The sequence below is a fragment of the Marmota monax genome, unplaced genomic scaffold, assembly GCF_021218885.2.
Source record: "Marmota monax isolate L192 unplaced genomic scaffold, Marmota_monax_Labrador192_F-V1.1 WCK01_AAM20220418_F8-fsc00083, whole genome shotgun sequence".
In the NCBI taxonomy this organism is placed as follows: domain Eukaryota; kingdom Metazoa; phylum Chordata; class Mammalia; order Rodentia; family Sciuridae; genus Marmota; species Marmota monax.
In genome coordinates this window covers 5,652,249-5,674,743 of record NW_026692848.1, presented here as the reverse complement: position 1 = coordinate 5,674,743, position 22,495 = coordinate 5,652,249, and the positions used below count along the sequence as shown (strand labels likewise).

Sequence of the window (22,495 nt, the reverse complement as noted above, 5' to 3'; positions counted from 1 at the left end):
GGAACCTTTTAAAAAGCTTGAAACACTGACTCTAAGCAACTCTCATTCTGCAGGGCAGAGGGCAGGGTGGACTTTTACCAGGTCAGAACTCATTCAGAACAGAGCTAAGAGTCGGGTTGTAACCCAACTACTTTTCAATTCCGGTGCATATCTATGTTATTTACAACAGCATGTTTGTTGAACTTTTTGTAAATGTATGCATTTCCTGAACCATAATTCTGTGCCTTAATTCTATACTTCACCTGTACTCTTTCCCTGTGCTGCACAATATCACCCTTACAGGGACAGAGTTAAAATTTGCTGTGAAGAAGATAATGATGACCATCACATAAGTCTTTTTTGTAGTTTAAGGGAACACCATGAGCCAAAGGGCAGATTTAATAAAGGTCTGTTCTGGTTAGTAGCAGCTTGGCGATAGTAGACTTCTTTTAGAACACAGATGACATAAAGGGAAAAAAAATGCATAGGCTACTTTCCATCCTGAACAGTGACAGGAGGATCTCACTCCTCAAAGAGCTACTATGCATGGAAAAATACGTAAATAGGATGAGGAAAGTAAATTTTCAGAATTAATCATTCAAAGTAGTGAAGATACTTGAAAGTGAATCCCTGACCCTAGTTTAACTTAAAATCAAACTAATGTTTAATATTGAAAATTAGGATTATGATTAACAATTGTGTCTTAGTGCTACTGGCAGTGGATAGATGAATGTACGGATGGATGACAAATCTGACCAAGTCAGATGTCTATGTGTTCTTATACATACAGCAGATGCACTAGGAATAACAACATAGAAGTGTTGGTATCCATCTTTTGACTTTTTTTTAAATCCATATAAGTATATACACACTACAGATAGGCAACTAGGCAGGACAAAGTACTTAAGTGGCCCTTCTGTCCTGTGTTCCACTCCTTCCATTTCACTAAGCAATGCATTGTGGTCATTCCTCGTATGGTCTTCATTTATTCTAATAAATGTACACTTCCCATTCTGTAAAAGTTGGAAAATTTACTTAATAATCATTGATTAACAAGAGTGTTTTAATTTTCAAATTTTACATTTAATAATACAAATGTAATATTTATAAAGGTAATTTACTATAAGATCTCCCTATAACTTTATAATTGTTGGATGCATTCTATTTCTTAATGTATGTACTTTGCACAGTGCAGTTCACTTGTTTCCACAGAAAATGAGGACTTGTATGCACTCACACCCATTCCTTCCTTCTTTCCTACTCCACCTCCTGACTTTTGACATTTTAAATTTTATCTTATCGCCTCCACTGGTTATTATTTATACCTTCAAGTGGCATATACCTAAACTCTTAGTTCACTTGGCAACCTTAAATTAACCCCTACTTCACCAAAAATGAGAAACTAATGCTTTCCTTTTCCTCATGTCCTTCAATTTCCTGTTATTGTTAATTATACTATCTTTTTCCAACATCAAGACAATAATTTAGTCTCCAATGCTTTGTGCACAATTTGATACCAAAAATTAAAACCCAATGTAAGCAACATTTCTAGTATTATGACTATTGAATACTGTTCATTGCAGAATCATGTAGTATAATTAGACCCTTAGGGACAGAATTTTTATCCAACACTATAGTTTTGCTGCACTAAGGAGAATTTTAAGTTTCAGGCTTCTGTGCATTACCTTTTAATTTCCTTTAAGTTTTCAAAGTTACTTCTAGATTGTACTTAGCTATTATTTTTCCTATATTTTACATCAATTTTTTTGGTCCAAACTTTTTTGAATTATCACTCAATAAATTTTTATATAGATATTCTTTATCAATCTTTGCATTCTTCTTTAGCATAATTAAAAATTGAGTATGAAATTTTCCCTTCCATTCATTTTCCTTTGTTTAATCCAGTGAACTTCTATTCTTCCTTCCTCCACCCCTTATTGTGAGTTAGCATTCACATATCAGAGAGAACATTCAGACTCTTGTTTTTTGGGATTGGCTTATTTCACTTAGCATGATAATCTCCAATTCCATCCATTTACCAGGAAATACCATAATTTCATCCTTCTATATGGCTAAGTAATATTACATTGTGTATATATACCACATTTTCTTTATCCATTAATCTGGTGAAAGGACCCAGGTTGCTTCCATAGCTTAGCTATTGTGAATCGAGCTGTAGCATTATTTTTTATCTTTAGAATTTTGAAATTTCATCATGATATGCCAATATATAGTTCATCATTTATCCTGCTGGGAAGACTATTTAATCTGACAACTGAAACTGGATAGATTGAGGGCAATAATGGATACAGTCTGTGCACATCTTTGTAATGCCTTATCCCATCTGGAGTTCTCTGGGTTTGGTCAATGTATTTGCTTTGGCCCCTCAGACAGTAACAAAAGATAAGCAATCAAAGACTTTTTAAAAATCCACATATGAGAAGCTGCATTCTTGCTCCTTTTAGAGATCTGCCAACAAGAGAACAGCCAACGTAGCAGGACCATGAGAGATGGCGGCTCAGTCACTCCCACCCGCCCAGCCAGTGTCCTGTGAGCTGGTACCCAGTCCTCTATCAGCTAGTGCCTAGTCATCTTCCACTGACCAGTCACATGGGCTGGTTCAGATGCAAATAGCCAGGAAAAATAACTAGCCATAGCCCAGACACAGAAGCTAAAACATGGCAGTTGTTTTCAGCCACTATGTTGTGCAGTCCTGTGTTTGTTACACAACAAAGGTTAATGAATAAGAAAGGATTTCTTTAGCTTATAAAAATATTCTCTCATTAAACTGCGTTTCTGCTTCTTGCTGTCTTATTCTTTTGTTTTTTGTTTTTTGGTTTTTTTTTTATTGGTTGTTCAAAACATTGCAAAGCTCTTGACATATCATATTTCATACATTAGATTCAAGTGGGTTATGAACTCCCAATTTTACCCCAAATACAGATTGCAGAATCACATTGGTTACACATCCACATTTTTACATAATGCCCTATTAGTAACTGTTGTATTCTGCTACCTTTCCTATCCTCTACTATCCCCCCTCCCCTCCCCTCCCATCTTCTCTCTCTACCCCATCTACTGTAATTCATTTCTCTCCTTGTTTATTTTCCCATTCCCCTCACAACCTCTTATATGTAATTTTGTATAACAATGAGGGTCTCCCTCCATTACCATGCAATTTCCCTTTTCTCTCCCTTTCCCTCCCACCTCATGCATCTGCTTAATGTTAATCTTTTCTTCCTCCTCATCCTCCCTGCTCTGTTCTTAGTTGCTCTCATTATATCAAAGAAGACATTTGGTATTTGTTTTTTAGGGATTGGCTAGCGTCACTAAGCATAATCTGCTCTAGTGCCATCCATTTCCCTGCAAATTCCATGATTTTGTCATTTTTTAGTGCTGCGTAATACTCCATGGTGTATAAATGCCACATTTTTTTTATCCATTCATCTATTGAAGGGCATCTGGGTTGGTTCCACAGTCTAGCAATTGTGAATTGTGCTGCTATGAACATCGATGTGGCAGTATCCCTGTAGTATGCTCTTTTAAGGTCTTCAGGGAATAGTCCGAGAAGGGCAATAGCTGGGTCAAATGGTGGTTCCATTCCCAGCTTTCCCAGGAATCTCCATACTGCTTTCCAAATTGGCCGCACCAGTTTGCAGTCCCACCAGCAATGTACAAGAGTACCCTTTTCCCCACAACCTCGCCAGCACTTGTTGTCGTTTGACTTCATAATGGCTGCCAATCTTACTGGAGTGAGATGGTATCTTAGGGTGGTTTTGATTTGCATTTCTCTGACTGCTAGAGATGGTGAGCATTTTTTCATGTACTTGTTGATTGATTGTATGTCCTCCTCTGAGAAGTGTCTGTTCAGGTCCTTGGCCCATTTGTTGATTGGGTTATTTGTTATCTTATTGTTTAATTTTTTGAGTTCTTTGTATACTCTGGATATTAGGGCTCTATCTGAAGTGTGAGGAGTAAAAATTTGTTCCCATGATGTAGGCTCCCTATTTACCTCTCTTATTGTTTCTCTTGCTGAGAAAAAACTTTTCAGTTTAAGTAAGTCCCATTTGTTGATTCTTGTTATTAACTCTTGTGCTATGGGTGTCCTATTAAGGAATTTGGAGCCCGACCCCACAATATGTAGATCAGAGCCAACTTATGCGTATGCGTGGTATATTTTTTCCCAACCTTTCACCTTCAGCCTGTGTATGTCTTTTCCAATCAGATGTGTCTCCTGGAGGCAGCATATTGTTGAATTTGTTTTTTTAATCCATGTTACCAGCCTATGTCGCTTTATTGGAGAGTTTAAGCCATTAACGTTTAGAGTTACTATTGATATATGGTTTGTACTTCCAGCCATGTTTGATTATTTATCTTCTTTTTTTTTTTTAATTTAGTTTGTTTCTCCATGATTAGCTTTCCCCCCGCCCTCTGTCTTTACAGAGGCACTTCCCACTGATGGTTTTGTTTATTGTTTTTCATTTCTTCCTCGTGTAGTGTTTTGCTCAAGATGCTTTGCAATGCTGGTTTTCTGGCTGCAAATTCTTTTAGCTTTTGTTTATCATGAAAGATTTTTATTTCGTTGTCGTACCTGAAGCTTAATTTTGCTGGATACAGAATTTTTGGTTGGCATCAATTGTCTTTCAGTGTTTGAAATACGTTGTTCCAGGATCTTCTCGCTTTCAGCGTCTGTGATGAAAAATCCGTTGTTATCCTTATTGGTTTACCCCTGAATGTAATCTGCCTCCTTTCTCTTGTAGCTTTTAATATTTTTTCTTTGTTCTGTATATTGGATATCTTCATAACAATGTGTCTTGGCATTGGTCTACTGTGATTTTGTGTGCTCAGTGTCCTGTATGCATCTACAATTTGTATATCCGTTTCCTTTTTTATTTCTGGAAAGTTTTCTGTAATTATTTCATTCAGCAGGTTACTCATTCCCTTGATTTGAATCTCTGTACCTTCCTCTATCCTGATGACTCGTAGGTTTGTTTTTTTTTTATGTTATCCCATATCTCTTGGATGTTTTTCGCGTGATTTTTTAACCAGCCTTTCTGAGTTGGCTAGGCTCTTTTCAAGATGATATATTTTGTGTTCATTATCTGACGTTCTGGCTTCTACTTGCTCCACTCTGTTAGTGATACTCTCATTTGAGTTTTTAATTTGGTTTATCGTTTCCTTCATTTCTAGAATTATTGTTTGATTTTTTTTTATAATCTCTATCTCCTGATAAAGATGCTTAACTTCTTCTTTTATCTGTTTATGTAATTCATTTTCAATGTGTTCTTTCACTGTTTGGATTTGCTATCTCGTATCCTCTTTAAGGTTCCATTCCATCTGTCTAAGGTATTCCTTGAGTTCTTTATATGACCATTTTTCTGCTGACTCTAGGTCCTCCTGAATATTTAGGCTGTCCTTCATTGTTTGTACTCCTTTTCTTCCTTGCTTTTTCATGCTGCTCATGTTACTTCTTGTTCTGTTTGACTGCTGAGTTACTGTTTACTCTTATAAATTTATTTGATGCTTGGGAGGAAAGATATTAGAAGGGAAGGGAAGAAGTCACTAAAGAGAATGAGAGTAGGTAGGTAGAATTCAAGGAAGGGGGAATAAGAAAATTGAAAAGAAATGAAAAGACAAAAGAAACAAAAAAATAGAAAATAAAGAAAGAAAGAAAAAAAACATTTTTTTACAAAAATAATAATGATAATAAAAAAATGAAAATTTAAATTTAAAATAATAATAAAATAAAAAAATTAAAAAAAATTAAAAACATTTAAAAAAAGTTAAAGAACAACAACAAAAAAATGAAAATGAAAGAAAAAGAAAAAAAATTAAAAAAAAAATAATAAATGCAGTCATAGAGTTCGATTAACTTCTCTTCCAGTAGGTGGAGCTGTGCCCACTGGGCCAAGCTTCTCCTCTCAATAGGTGGGAACCATTCACTGTGCAGCAGCTCTTCCTCCCGGGTCTCCAATCCTGAGTGTCTAGGGCCTTCTCTTGTGTTTCCTCAAGCCAGGCCCCGCTCACCTGTGGCGCTCACCACAATACTGTCTACACGCCAGGTCTGCTGCTCCTGGGAGCCCTGTTTTCATGAACACCTGGGCTCACTCTCCCTGTTTGCCTCCCTCAGACCCTAAGTTTGTAGTTCTTGGGGCTGACAACCCCCAGCGAATTTGCTTGCCCTCCTGTAGCCATGCCCCCGGTAGCTGGTGCAAGAGACCTCAGTTGTCAGCACTGGTGGGAGCGGTAGCCAGGAGTTCCGCGCCGCGAGTCCCGCGCCACTCCTGATTCCCTCGGTCTGGTTATTGCGTTCACAGGAGAGCTGGGAGGGGCCCTTAAGGTTTCCCCCCCGCATCAGTTCTCTGCCAAGGTGGTATCTCATGCAAATGGTGACTGTTCGTTCCCTGTTCCCTTTGTCGGGTGACCAATGCAACGGGTGGGTCCTGACTGTCTCTCCCAATCCCCGTTTCAATCCTGTGGCCACTGCTTATGAAGGCTCAGTTGGCTTTTACCTCTGTAAGTTCAGAAGGGCCGACCAGTTATTTCAGCGGGATCGTTAGAGCTGAGTCACGAGAAGCAGGCGAACCGGAGCTTGAATGCAGCCGATCCAGGCTCAGTGTGTGTGTTCTGAGGGGCCCAGACTGTTCGCCCCAGATCCACGTCAGCTCAGCATTGCCTAGTGATCCTGAGCAAACAGCATTTAGACAATTTACGGCTCCCTATGCCCGCGCAGCTGAAGAGGTCAGAGACTTGATCTCTCCGCACCCGCCGCCATGTTGGATCTTGTCTTATTCTTTTGTATTAATTAGGTGTTGAATCCACTGCCTCTATTCACCATTGCCCTTAACTGTTTTATTTTCCATTTTTTTTTTGTCTTTCTGTTTTAAGTGCTGGGAGTTAATCTTCAATTTAATTTGAAGATAAAAACCAGCTTAGCTTCAACAATGCCCCTTCTGTCTATCAGATGGTTTAATAAATTTTTACTTCGGCAATCATACTTTTAATTTCCTGGAAATTTCTTGTTCTGATTGCTCCTTTTCAAGATAGTCTTTTATAGCTATTATATCTTTTCAAATTCTGCAAAGGGTGCCAATTAGACATCTTTTAAATTCTCTAGTGTTCCCTGAATTATACTTAAATCATCTGGTATCAGTTATTCTCTTTATGCATCTAAGTACAGTTTTCCTTTAAATACCTGACAATTCTTGCATCTCATGATCCTAGCTACTTCTCTAAATGAAAAATGATGTCAATTCATGTTGATAGCTCGTATTGTTTCATCTATGCTTTGTAATGCCTTATCCCAAAAGGCTTCTTCCTGGAATGAAAGAGCTGTCAACTGTCAGAAAGTTCTGTGGGCTTCACAAGCAGAGAAACAGGCAGGCAAGTTGGTGACCCCCCTTGATTGCAAAATAAGACAAGTCAATTATTTCATGTGTGAAATGCTTTATGAATTCCATACCTGAATACCTTTTCCACTGTTTCTCCAAATATCCAGTGTACCATTTCACCATGGGAAACAAAACAAAACAAAACTTCTATTATCTTAACGTTGCCATATGAGAAAAGAGAACCAGGCTAGTGTGCGGAGTCTGCTGGCCTAAGCAGGAGAGCAGGAATTACCTTTACCCTTGACCTCTGTTTTTGGGTCTTTTTAGCTTCTTCAAGTTTGAAGCTGAAAACACAATTCAATGAATTTGTTTTAGAAAGAAAACACTTTGAGAGTGATTGAATCATTTTATACTTTTAAATATAATTAAGGTTTTTAATACAGAGATATTACAAGAAAAAACTGACTTTTCTCTTAATTTCAAAGAATGTATATATTCATATACACATGACATTTTCCAAAGGATTTCTAAAATCAGCAATCACAGAGATGAATGTTGTTATTATCTGCAAACATTACTATACTAAACACTCTAGAATTTAAAGTTCATTTAAGCTTTCTGACATTAACAATATTTCTTTTTTGTTTCCAAACTTGCAAAAGCTCAAAAGAATACCAGCGTATTAAGATAAATAAGGTTGCTTTCCAGTGGCAACCCAGAGAATCATTTCCCAAGAGGAGTTCATCAAGGCTAGGGACTGACAGAGCAGCAGGCCTCCCCTCAGAAAGCAGGCTGATCTGAAGACACACCCTGCGCCTGCTTGGCTTTGATGTACTATTTGCTCACTTTTCTTAAATCTCAAGGCTTGTGTCCAACAGGTTATGGCAATCAAAAGAGCTCTGTCTTATATAAAAAGCACTCTAGTAAGGCTGTATTTTCATTTTAAAACCGATTTTAAAAATTCCAGCAAATGGGCTGCGGTTGTAGCTCAGTGGTAGAGCAACTGCCTAAGATGTGTGAGACACTGGGTTTGATCCTCAGCACCACATATAAATAAATAAATAAATAATGTCCATTGGCAATTAAATAATATTTTTAAAAATTTCAACAGAAGAACTTAATTTTCACACAAAAACTTATAGAAACTTACATATTGGGCATATACACATATCAAACTACTAAAGTGGAGATGTTTTGCCCAGGAGATTGGAGTTGGGAGCAGAAAAGGTTTGGGACTGTGCTTCATGATCCTCAAACAGAAAAGCTGTCCTTTTCCTCAGAAGATACAAAATGAGACATGACCACCAGTTCATGTCTCTCACTCTAGAAATCTAAGATGGGAAGAAAAGTCTCCTCTTTGCCATCTTTACTCAAGTGTCATTTTCTCAGTAAAGCGCTTGATCATCTCTTGATTCTCGTCTTTTGTACTCTGCACCTCCTTTATCTCCATAGTTCTTCACCTACATTTGTGTGTATAATATGGATATATATTACATACATATCTATGTATATGTTTACAAAAATTTATATAAAACGAATCCCTAATCTAGTCAGGAGATGATGGAGTAGAGAGGTTTACTGGAGTTGCAATATCTTTCTGGCAAGATCATCTGTGCCAAAAGCATTAGCAGCCAGGCTATGGAAGTGGGCAGGGGGGGGGGGGGCTCCTTTACTGAATGAGAAGTGATTCTTGGTAGACAAGACAAGAAATAAATATTCAGAGTTTGTAGTGATTGTTTCATAATAAAAAACTAACATGGAATCATTGCATTTTTAGGCACACTCCAACATTTTTTTTTTCAAACACAGGCTCAACTAACTTATATAGAATGTCTAAAGGAAGCTTTTACAAACCATGGCCTTTGCTCTTCCCCATTAAACTGATGTTACTTACATATATTCCTTCTAATGCTTAATTTTAATTCACTGAAGGCATTTCTAAGATAATGTTCTGATATTATTTTGCTAAGTAAAATCTCCACGTTGGGAAACACTATCAAATGAATACTTTAAAATTAATTGTTTCAGCATTAATCTGGATAATGATCCACAATTAACAGAAAAAGAATAATCTGCCATTTTAGGAGTTTTCTACTGCCCTGATTTGGATATAAGAAAACACTTGTGCTTTGTCTTTCATTTCTAGAATAAAATATGACCTAAAGCAACCTCATAGTGTTGACATATTTACAAAGTATGTTTTAGTTGAGTACAGAGTACACTGAATAAATAAAAATTTTAGCACTGAATTAATTAAGGAAAGTACAATTTTTGTGTGTGTGGAAAAATAACTAATAAATAATGCTTGACCATATGGTCTGTTTGCCCTTTTGTTAATTACCTACAAATCACTACACAGGTTTTTCAGCTGCAACTTATTATAAGTGTAGCATATTTGCCCCAGAGATTTTGTTCCTCTTTTCATACATTTTTGTTTTCATTATTAACAAAGAACATTCATATTTTAATAGAATACACTGCATAAGATTCAATGCACAGCAAATATACTAAAGGAATGATGCTTTATATTTAATGTTAATTACTTGATAAAAGTTTCAGTAGACCAAAATATTGCAACAGTTTTATTTTAGTCAACATTTCAAAATTCTTCTTTATTTTTTTTTTTTTTTTTTTTAATCCCATCTGATTATTAATAATCACATTAAATGTAAATGAATCAAACACTTCAGCCAAAGGCAGAGAATGGGCAAAATCAAAATTCTTCTTTAAAGTCTGGCAGCCTGAAGCATGAAATGCAGCAGGCAGGCATTAAAATGTTGTAATAACAGTTTCTGATATAGAAAGTAATTAGCTCTCTTAGAAAAATAATCTATTTTTATATAAGCCATATCTAATTTGGGACATGTGCTTTAAACAATGTTAGAATTAAATCTGAATTTTGCCATATAAAAATCTATAACAATTATTACTTTTTAAAAGAACAGTTGAATAGCATGACAAAGAAAATGATATGAAATTAAAGTTAAATTAAATTTGAAGCATATAAGTCCTAATAAAACACTTGCTTCTGTCTCCCCAAGAAATTTATCCAGCTGGATAAACTACCTCACTGTGGTGTAAATTCCTACCCCTCCAGGGTTACGACGGACTCATCACACGTATCAACCACACAAAGTGGTCTGTACAACCAGTCTCTGAAAGTGCTGAAATGAAAGATGCATGCATTTCAAATCAAACTCGTGTCTTACTCTTGGAGTTACTCACATTGATTTATCACTGTGTTCATATAATAATAGGGTGCAAGAAGCCAAAATATTACTACGTAAAATAATTAATTGGTATGTGAAATGCCTGTTTACCTAGCAACTATAAATTCTTCCCTAAGCTTTCTATTGTCCTGCGAAACTAATAGACTTTCTTCCTATTAATACTGCACAGATCTTCAGAAAGGCTAATACCAATTACTTTGATTTCCCAGGCTGCCCAAACTGCTAATGGAACTCAGTAATTAAAGTTCTTTTACAACAATCCCAAACCTGAACATCTCCTCACTCAGCCTGATTCTGAGCAGCAGCAATCATTGCCAATGTCATAGTACTGGAGGTAGGAGAGGGAGTGTTCTCTAAGACACTGTTCCCAAACACCATCTCTATTCAGGGAGAACAAGTAACTGGAATTTAAGTTATTTCTATGTCTGTAACTGATTGTATCTTGACTCTTTTATACAGGATTCACATTTTGGGGCAAAGGTCTGGATGAGCTCTACTTTTAATATTCCTGGTTTCCTTTGTAGTAGATGGCCTTGAATTCTGCTACCACTTTAAAAGGCCACTTTGTCCATTTCTTCTCTTTTGAAAATCAAAAATGTAATATTGATTCATTGGGCTTTTGATACTGTCTTACACTTGTACTTGGAAGCAAGTCCCCAAATTAATGATTAGCATCCAGAAAAATATACTTTCCAACTAGAATTGCAGGCTTGTAAAGAAAAAAATCAATAGGAATTAAAATGAACCTGAACGAAATGTAAATCATTCTATAGAACCATTGAGCCACAACATAAAGGGATGTTGGTCAAACCAACTAGGATTAGAAAATTATGGTTATTAGTCCTTAAGCCCTTCTGTTAGAATTTTCACTTAAATACAACAGGCCTTTTAATACTAATGAACTTGCTGTGGTATTTGTGTATGATATTTCTAGAGAAAAATAAAACCTTTAAAGCAGAGTCATCAGTGAGTTATCAGATCACCCGAGGAACAACTGCTTCATTAGAGTCCATATAGAGGTGCAAATCAGTTGGATTCAGTAGTTCATAAACTTAATGCTGAAGTTAAATTGCAAACTGTCAACACTTAAATATAAAGAACCTATTGTCTTTATTGCTTATTTACAGTAGCCCAGATTTACCAGCAAGAAATGACAAAACATTCTTTACAGTTCTAAAATTCTAAATGGCAGGAAGAGATTAAAGCCTGGGGTGAGGAACCTCTGATCACAATAGACAGAGGCCTTCAGCCAGTCCAGCACCAGGGCTCAACTCTCATCCTCACTTTGAGTCCCATGGAAATTCATTTGATCTGCACAGAATATCTAACCTTGACCTTATATTTGTCTTTCGTATTCTCTTTTTCCCTAGTATTTATCATAAATGAGTTATAAAATGAAATATTACACTAATTAAAAGTTAAGCAATAAAGGTAAACTTGTTTTTCACCATTTACTTTCAGAACACACACACACAACACACACACACGCACAACACACACACGTATTCCATTATTATTTATGTTATAGGTTATATCATATATTCCATAATTATTTTTCAGTACTGCAGACAGAACCCAGGCTTCCCACATGCTAAGCAAACCCTCAAAGTGTTCTCCCTCAGCCCGGACACTTGTTCTTAAATTTACTTCTTCAACATGGATTTTCATGCATTGATTTCCAACTAGGCTCGAATAACTGAATAAACAACAAAACATTTTCTGCATGAAACCTCGGCCCTGCAGACTGTGAAGCAAGTGATACCCAGACTGAAGCTTGAAGGCGGCGGCGGGCAAGACCGGACTGTGGTATGGAGAAGGCAGGCGGACTCCCATAGATTCCTTTAGGGGTTCTTTCCTGGTTCCACTCTTTAAAAAGTAAAAGAAATGCTGAACATGAGATTCCACCTACACTTGACATTGGGTTCTGTGAGGACTCACACATTATTTCTTTTCCTTTAGGTCTAACTGTAATACAACAATATTTTCCCAAAATATTTGCTATTACTTTCAACTCCTTGAGGCACAAACACCTCCTTTCCTGGTTCCTTAACACAAAGAACTCTGTTTCCGCGAGCCAGATAATTTCTTTTTCTTAACTGTAAATGCCTGGTCTGTAATCAATCCACCATAAAGGGGCTAGTTTGAAAGCTCATCATCATTCATTCTACCACTTTCTAATTTTGTCTCCCTGGTGACAGAAGCCTACAATTATAAGACAAGAACACAATGGATCTGCCAAACCACTTAATTCTAATATGCTGAGATGTTATACCCATCAAGCCTGTTATTTTTCCAAGGTCTGGAGCAATGACTTCCACAATGCACAAGTACTTCTGTTTGTATTCCAGGACCTTCTGCAACTGCTGCCAATCCCCACTTTTACACACCTCTCCCTTTATGCTGCTGATTCTGGTCACTGTACTTAGAATCAAGTTTGTCAGTCTCCCATGCATCTTGCCCTTCACGCTGTTATAAATATCGTTGAGTAAACAGATATTTTTGAATTAATATTCCCAAAGTATTTGATTTACTTTCTATGCCTCATGCTTTACCCCAACAAGCACATGTATTTTTTAGGATTCTTCACCATAATAAAGATACCACTAACTGCCCAGTTGGTTGGACCTGTCACAGTACAATTATCGGAAAGGAAAAATCATGACTTCTATGTGTAAGATGAGCATGTGTCAAAGACTTTACATATTCAGTAATTAATGAGAAGCCACTAAGATATGTATGTAATAAATATATAATTTAATAAGTTTAAATTATAATTTGAAGAGCTAGTATTTGAAAGCAATTATAATTTCAGGATAAGATTGTTGTGTTAGATATAAAATGGGCTAATGTCTGACATGGCAGTGAACCATAAATTTTAACCATCTTTTCTTACCAGGCAGAAATTATATGCAACCTACTAGACAAAAATCTATAAGTCAACCTCTCCTGAAAAGTTGTACAATCATCCAATAAAAAGAAAATCAAAGGTAAAAACCTGTGCTGAGAGCCACAGCCGAGTCTGTATGGCCCCTGGCATTTTGCCAACAGTATTGATTGACAGGCGAGGCATTACTATCCGCCTCTGCCGCAACTTTTGAGTTCTCACACTATTTTGGAGTTCTCGTGGGGATTTCCGGGGATTCCCCGAGAGTTCCCATTGGTTGGGGAAGTGCAGGAGGAGGGATTTCCGGGAGAGATATTTCCGGCTGGGGGTTTCCTGGACAAGCCTTGTGGCATTCAGGAGGATTCCCCAGGAGCTGTGTGAAGTGTTTTCCTGCAGTTTAAAAATAAAGTTTGTTCCTGCTTCAGTGGCTCGTGATTTGTGCCCAGCCAGACTGCGGCAAACCTGCATGGAATTGAGGAACACTTAGTACTCTGGCCAATTGTATGAGTCAGAAAATTCTGGATACTCTTACCCCTTGTTGTTACGAATAATCCCAAAAGATTATTCTTTAAACAAAAAGATGAACTTTATCAGTTTTATTTGCATACATGAAAGGTAATAAAAGTTCTAATTCAACATATAGGCCTAGAAATTGATTTATAAATCCAGTTTTTTGGTATTAAACAGCTATGAAATACTAAAAATTAACTTCTATGTGTATTTTTTATCAGAGATACCAGATTAGAATTTCTAAATGCTCAAATAGAAGGCCAAGTCCAAAACACTTTCTCCAGCATATTTCATTTTCAGTACATAAAAATAAGGGTGAATTCTGCTCTATGGCTCCTCAATTTTCTATGGTTTTTAAGCTGGTAGTAGGCTACAACATCTGTAAGGTTAAGGCTCTGTAAACCAAATACAAGCCAGGATTCTTCAGAGAACTTTGTAGGTATTCAATCTACATGTAAATAGTCAAGAGTACAGGCTTCCAAGTCAGTATTTGGTCTTTAATAGTGAACCCTTCATAGCTGATTAATGCAAATCATTCCCAACTGTGATACGTTGAGCAAATGATTTTTCCAATTATGTTCTGATAAAAAGAGAGCCAGATTCTTATTGAATCAAATTCAAATAATTATATTGCCAAGAAAAGTCACAAATCCTAATACAATAGCTGTTTCTGAATTCTAAGGGATGAGTAAGAATCAGATACCATTAAAAGGGTTTCATTTCAGTTAACAAAGCACTGTCTTCTACACATCAACTTACACATAGCTCAGGGAAAAGGAGAAAGGGCTTCCTAATATAATAATAAAGAAGAGTGCTTCACATAATAAAACAATATCCAAACAAACAACCACAACTAAATTATCCCCATCAGTTCATTCAGTCTTACCCCCGGATGCTGCCTTCATGAAGGAGTTCGACTGCTGAACTGAATAATAAAAAATCTCTGGAAATCCTGACTTGGTCCCTGATATAATCTTCTGAAAGTTGTATAGGAAAGACAGTTAGCTATGGTCCTCTGAACAGGTTCTGAAACTCTCCTTTTTGGAGGTACAAATTCTAGCCTGTAGCTTGCAGCAGAACCCTCAGGCAAGTATCAGAGGGAAGAACAGCCCTGTTAGACAATGAGACATGGCTGTGTTTACTACAGTAACAATAATATCACAAAGGACAAGAGTAAATTTTGGCAGGGGGTGGGGGGATAAACCATGCTGCAGTTTGGATCCAGAACGTTCCCCATGTGTTAATGGTCTAGTCCTCAGCTTGCAGGACTAGATGGTGAAATGCTGAGCAGGTGAGCCTAGTGAAGGAATTTAGGTCACTGGGAATGAGCCCTTCAAGGGTATTCTGGGACCCTGGTCCCTTCCTATTTGCTTCCTAGCTGCCATGAGGGGAATAGGCCTCCTCTACCTGGTGTTCCCACCTGATGTCAAAACTAACAGAGCCAACAGACCGTGGAATGAGACCTCCAGAAACCATGAGTCAGAATAAACTTTTATCCTCTTAAGTTGATTATTTCAGGTTTCGTATCACAGTGACAGAAAGCTGATTAACCCAGAATGTGACAATTTCATAAGGGTAAAAACAATTATGGACAACAATGGTATGGACAACTTCAAGGTCTTCTCAAGATGTGCACAATGTATTAAATATTCATAAAAATAAATAACATTTTACTTATACAAGCTTAACCCAGTGAAGACTGAATATCTTTTCTGATTTGTTAACTGAGTATCTTTTCTGTTTTGATAACTTTTCCTCTGCAGCTCTCCCCATACTTTGACTATTTGAGAAGTACAGAACCCATTAAGCAAACCTAGTTGTTTCCAGAATCCTTCTACCTATAAGTGAAAGAAATAATCTCTGTGATTTTCCAGAGGCTTTCTGGGAAAACAAAGATAGCACTAGATGTAAAAGATATCCTGAAAGTTTTTTTCTAAATTAAGGACCACATCTGGGAAAGCCAAAATCAAGATTTGTCAAAGAATGTATTTTTACTTAAGACAGAACCATGGGAGCATGAGAAACAATACATCCTTACCTTTTAGATTAAAGTGGCAAGCTGATGACAGGTGCTATTTGGAAATAGGGAAAGCATTCTTTTCTAGTGAGGCACTTTGGGTGTTCTTATTTGTTTGCATTTGTTTATTTTGTTTTGTTTTTTGTAAACAATCAAGGATATGATAAAATACAAAGCTGAAAAAATTATCCTGTTGAGATACAGAATTCCTACTACTTGAAATTATGCAGATTACTAAGCAGGTGAAGAACCACCTTTTATTCCTCTTTATTCACTCTATAATCTGAGATGAATTTATCAGTTTAACACAAAGAAGTAATTTTCTAGTTTTGTATTAATAGAATGTTTTACAGTAAAGTTTTCAAGAGCTCCTTTTATTTCCTTAAATCATCCTGTGAATAATCCTATCAACAATGACTGAAGTTTACTAAAAATTCAACACATTACATCATTTCTGTTCAGAGGCAGCTATTATAAAACAAGTAAAAAAAAAAAAAAAGTCACTTCCTGCAAACATTCTACAACTTCTTATCCACACTTGGTCTCTTCAAACACCATTCTCTTCGCTTTGGTTCTTACTTTAAATGAGAACCAAAAATATAGAAATTTTAAACTTTGCTTAATATTGTTTCAAACTCCTACTAAATTTTAAAAGTTAACTATTTTTTTCAGTGCTGGGGATTGAGCCCAGGATCTCACATATGTCAAACAAACTCTCTACTGCTGAGCTATATTGCCAGTGCCTAATATTCTACCTGACTTTGAAATTATTCATGTATCTAAAATATTGTTTGGCTCAACCCAAAGTTTGAAGTTATGTTAGACCTTAAAATATGTTTAAGATGATATTCCATAAAATATCTCAAATATTATGTGGGAGTAATTTGATTTGACTTGATTACTAAACCAATATAAGCAATTTAGAAAATTAAGTAGCTACTCCACATGAAACCCTAAATCTTATAAAAAACATAACTAAATTATTAAATTGAAATTTTGTTGTCCTTTAGAAAACATAAAACGCCACAAAAACTCTGGATAAAATGTTTGCTCTGAAATATGCTCAAAAAAATTCACTATATTTGCAGACTAAAGTAAACATGAAATTGATATTATTGTTTATATACTCACACAATGATTAGTTTTGTCCAATCAGAATCTGGAGATAATCTTACTGACACGGAACAGAGATGCCAGAATTTCTCAACCTTTCCACAGGAAAGGCCCACTGATGAGGTGTGAATGATTTTTTTTTTTTGTTCTTCCTTTCTGTTCTAATATTACTACAAGTGGCCTAAATTCTATACATACTTATAAATAATTTGGGTTTTAGAAAATAAAATAGAGGAAAACATAAAACTTTTAAAACCATATTCTTAAATATTATAATCCACTATGCATTATGTTCTTCAATCGTCCTATGTCCTGCACACAATAAAGAATACCCAAAGTTAAATTATGCTTCATATTAGAAGTTTAGAGAATGCAGATTAATTTTTACCACAGTGCTAGACTTGAAATATTCTTCTTATAGAGACTACTGCAAGTTCATATAACTAAGATGAATCATTGAATATATATTAGGTCTGTTTAATAATTCTTTAAGAAAAAAAGAGATAAATTTTCTCTGCTTTTCCAAGCATAAGAATATATTTTAAAATTTAGATTTTCTCACGAAAAGACAAAGTGATACGTTGAAAAGTTTTGCTACTGAATATACTCCTGTTTTTTTTTTTTTTGAGAGAGAGAGAGAGAGAGAGAGAGAGAGAGAGAGAGAGAGAGAGAGAGAGAGAGAGAGATTTGAACATTCTTCCCTGGAATGGGGCAACAAAATGCACTAGAATAAATAGAATCATACAGTGGTTTGGAGTGACTTCAAATCCGCCTTTCATGGTCGCCAGTGTTGCTAGAATACTGACGGTGTTTTAGATTCGCCATAGAAAAGTTCCTCGTGCATCAACACCTTCTGGCGTGGGCAGTGTCCCCCAAAGTCCAGCTGGACACCCCACAGAGAGAGGGAAGGACCCTAGCTCCTGCAGACCCACTCTCACGGTGGAGTAGGTCGGCCGCCCCACCAGCTGCCCGCAAGGTGCGCTCAGACCGGAGAGAGGCGCGGGTAGGGAAACCCTCCTTGTCACCAGACACCTTCTGCACTGGCTTATCCCCGCCCCGAGCCTCTCTCCAACCCTGAGTCCTCCCAGCAAAGGCGCCCAGATGTGCTAACCCCGTGGAAGGAAGGAGGAGCTAACTGTCCCCAGGACCTGCACCGCCGAGCGCATGGGTGGTGGCGGGTGCTGAGATCCAGGGCAGAGAAGCTGAGCGCGGTGCCTCCCTAGGCAGCCTCGGGTGGCCAGGGCTAGCGAGGCCGCAGGAGGGGCCACGAAAGCTGGTCTCCCTAGCAGCACGGAGATCAGTCACTCCCTAATCTTGCAAGGGTTCCTAGAGCAACAAATACGTTGTCTTCTTCTTTTTTTTTTTTTTTTAATTGGAAAAAGATACACCCTGCCACCAGGAATAATCTATCTTTCAGAAGAGGTCTCTACTCTTGTCTTCGTCTTCTCATATTACCAGATGCATCCGCAGTTACCACGTTTTAAGAAAGAAAGTACAGCTTGAGGAAGACAGTCGAGAAGATCCTCAGTACAGCTTTGGACACTGAAGCCCTGGCCACAAGCACTTGCTCCTCCCACAGCTCTGTAAGGGCTGCTTTAAAAAGCTTCGCGGTGTTTACACCCACAAAACCAGGCATACCGCGGGAAGAGTGGGGAAAGAATCTGTATGACATAAATGGATTTAAAGGGTTTTCTAACTCAAGCAACTTAAGACAGAGTCTATATTGACATGTGAAAATTCTGAATAAAATCTTTCATAAGGAAACAATAATAAGGAAAAATAATATTTCTAGGATAATCTTATTTTATAATGATTTCCATTAGCTAGTACATTTATTATAGAGAGCTGACCATTTCATCATTATTTCTAAAATTTTGTGTCTACAATATGGGTCACAAGCCTTTTTTTATAATATTCAGAGACTTCAGTATTACCCCACAGTGGGACTTCTCTACCTTGGCACTATTAACATTTTGGTCTGGATACTTCTTTGATATGGCACTGTTCCATGTGCTCTGTAGGAAGCTTAGCAGGCTTCCTGACTTATGCCCACAAGATGCCAATACGCCTTCTTGTTTGATCATTATTTGGGCATGTGTTAGGTATAGGTTTTGTTTTTACCAAACTGGGTCCCAAGGACACCACTTGTTTCAACTGGCCCATACATTGTGGACATCTCTCAAGTCAATATGTACACATTCCTAATTGCTGCATGACACTTCATTAATGGGCTGCATTATAAGTGTTCCACTAATGAAGGATTGCTTTCAATTTGTCAGTATTATAACCAATGCCTCCAGGAATTGAATGCCTTTAAATTTGTTCAATTAGTTCCTTATATTTCAAGTATAATAGTATCCACAGAATTCATTTTAAATTTTAATAGCTGAAATATAGCTAAATATAGTTAAAGGATAAAAATCAAGAAATAAAACAGAAAAGAAAGTAAATAGTACACATATTTTACATTACTCAAAATTTTTGGTTTCTACCCATGCCACATTTCTATTAGAATAACTGAGAAGTAATCTTTTAGTAAGAGTCATGAAATTTAATAATTTCTAAATAACTTTAAAAACTTTACTTTTTCATCATTATTCTCAACGTCTTTTTCAAATACAAAAGACAGTAAAACAGACACTTCAGAGACCCGTCATGTATCAGAACTGAATTGCTTCTAGCATCTTTTCCTTCAGTCTGTATGCAGTAATTAAAAAACAAAAACAAAGTATTGTCAATCAATGATTTAAAGATATTTTATTACCAGCTGTGATAAACCATTTTAAATGAAGTCTTTGGGATTTTTGCTTTAGAGAATTTCAACTAAGTGTTTTAAAGATTTTAAAAAGCAATTATTGCATTCATATGCAATATGTTGGACTAACCCACAAATACTTAAGAATCCCTGGCAATCTTGCTTAATGGTGCATTCCAGCATTCCAGTTGACTTGGATTCAGGAACCACACACACACACTGTTCACATCTGTAGTGCTCTACAGGCCCAAAGCAGCTTTGATTATATGGGTAGAGGTTTTCTTTAAAGCATCTACTAGCAGGAATATGTCAAAATATTAACATGTACATGGGACTATGTGGGTTTTTTTGTGGAAATATTTTATAAATTTTTCATAATTTTCTAAAAAATCAACTTGTGATTTAATAGGAGGCGCCAGAGTCAAATGATAAAACATCTTAAAAATTTTCTCTGGAGTCTGTTTCACCTCTTCAATAAATAAATAAATAAATAAGTTTCCATAATCTGGAACCTTAGCAGATGGAGTTTGTGTACGGAAGACCTGGGCTTGGGCCTCTATTTCCTTCATTCATTTTGCATTGCTTAAATGATCATTCAACTTTTCTGTGCCTGAGTTCTATCCAAAACAGAAAAATCATGGCAATATATATCTCTTAGTCCTACTGAGAATAAAAGAGAAAATGTTTATGAAAGTACCTTCTGAAATAGAAAGCCACAATATACTAACTACTTGCAGAGTTGTATTTATTCTTCCTTGGATTTAGGGTGCTAAGAATTACAGCCTACTATGCCTCAGCCCTTTTTATCTTAATGCTCATAAAACAATCTTAATGAATAACCATTTGTGCATGCATAGAGAGAAACAGAAGTTGCTTTCTCTCTGTGTTCTATAAGCACCTACTCTTCTTATTCCTTCTGAAGGCAGAGAGGACTGGTTGCTTAGTATGAAGAGGGTATTTTTTTTTAATGAAAATCTAGATAAAAATCTAAACTTTCCATAGTATTTATATCATTTGATCCTAAGAATAACTTCAGGGTAGGGGAAGGAAAGGATTTTATTATACCCATTTTAGAGATAAGAAAACAGAAATGCAGAAAATGAACTGACTTCCTTAAAGTAGTGGTGTGACCCAGACTCCCAGCCGGACTTAACTATTCTCAGGGAACCAGCTTTTGTAAAACTGTGGAGATCTACATTTATACCAAGTCTTGAGTTACAGAGTAAGAAATATCAGATCATCCCAAGAGATATATATTCCTAGCGTGCCCATTTCACACAAAGGAAAACTGAGGGATCAAGATTATTTGTGTAAAAAATCATGTGGCTAACAAGAAGGGGCAGCAGGTCTGAACTCAAGTCATCCTGCCCAGGGAGCCAAACTCTTAGCTAACCCATGATTTATACCACACATTTAACTGGTTTTAGATAATAGTAGTTTATTTTACCATCTAAGAATAGGTTTAATTTACTTTCTTCAGAAAAATAAGAGTATTCAGTAACATCTTCTAAATTGATATTTAACCCTCAAATTTTATTTTCAAAGCTTATGATTCATTCAGGAGAAAACCAACTTTCAATGTTTAAAAAACAAATGCACAATCTTTCCATATAAAAAGAATATTCCACTCCTTTACATTAAACGCTAATATGATTTTTCTAACCAAAACTTTATGTATTGTCACACTGATATGAATTTAAATAATTTCATGGAGTAAGTCTGAAAGTTGTTGTTTAATCCTGTGGGCAATGTTTCAAGAATAATAAAAAGATAATTTATTACTATAATATATTAATGATTTTGGCATCACTGTTGGACTAACCCACAAATACTTAAGAATCCCTGGCAATCTTGCTTAATGGTGCATTCCAGCATTTTCAAAAGTGAAGAGCAGAGCATTTTGTCTCCAGAAACTTCACCTAGCAGCATACCATAACTGTGGGATCTTACGTAAATAGCCATATCTCCTTGATCTACAAGTGTATAGCAAGAGAGTACATAGAAATTAATACTAATTAGCAAGTAAATAAAAATATTTTTCTTCTTAGCTCTTACAATTGTTCATGTGTAGTTTGCTTCAAAAGAAACTGCAGTGAGTTGCAGCACTGTGAGAATTATTTTAATTTTATGGTTATAATAGAAAAAACGAAATTACAAAAAAAGGCCCTTTGGAATTCAATCATAGAAAGGAAATATTCAATTACTTAGAAGTCTTTGGTGCTGTGAGATAGATATGCAGAAAATTCGAGGCAGACTTGGGTCATCATTAACTGTAATCCCATATGGCATTTCCTCCTCCAAGCCTCTGCTACAATCCATTTACACAGAACATGAGCTGCAAACCAATAATTACAAATGCACATACACCCACAAATGAGAGATAACTAAGCTGAGTGAAATGTAAACTGACTTTTAATTATTCATTAATAGTAATTGAGAATATTAGTGGCATGACACAATGTTCTCCTCAGGGTCCTTATGCATCAGAAATTCACCTTATGTTTGAAAATCCCTCTATAAAAAAGCCAGTCAGGCCCACACTGTACAAATTCTTCTTGGACAGTATAGGGCCCAATGGCAAGCTATTTTTTCTAAATTCTGAGCTGCACTGCAGGGTTAAATGGCACAGAGTCAATGGTACACAGAAGAGTACCCAGCACATAGATAGTGTTCACT

The 22,495-nt window shown here is 36.4% G+C and overlaps 1 protein-coding gene across 4 annotated transcripts in view; it reads right to left on the bottom strand.

Moving 5' to 3' along the window:
• Positions 1-22,495, bottom strand: part of Prkn (parkin RBR E3 ubiquitin protein ligase) — a 1,229,219-nt gene that overhangs the window by 1,148,029 nt on the left and 58,695 nt on the right. The window lies entirely within an intron of this gene.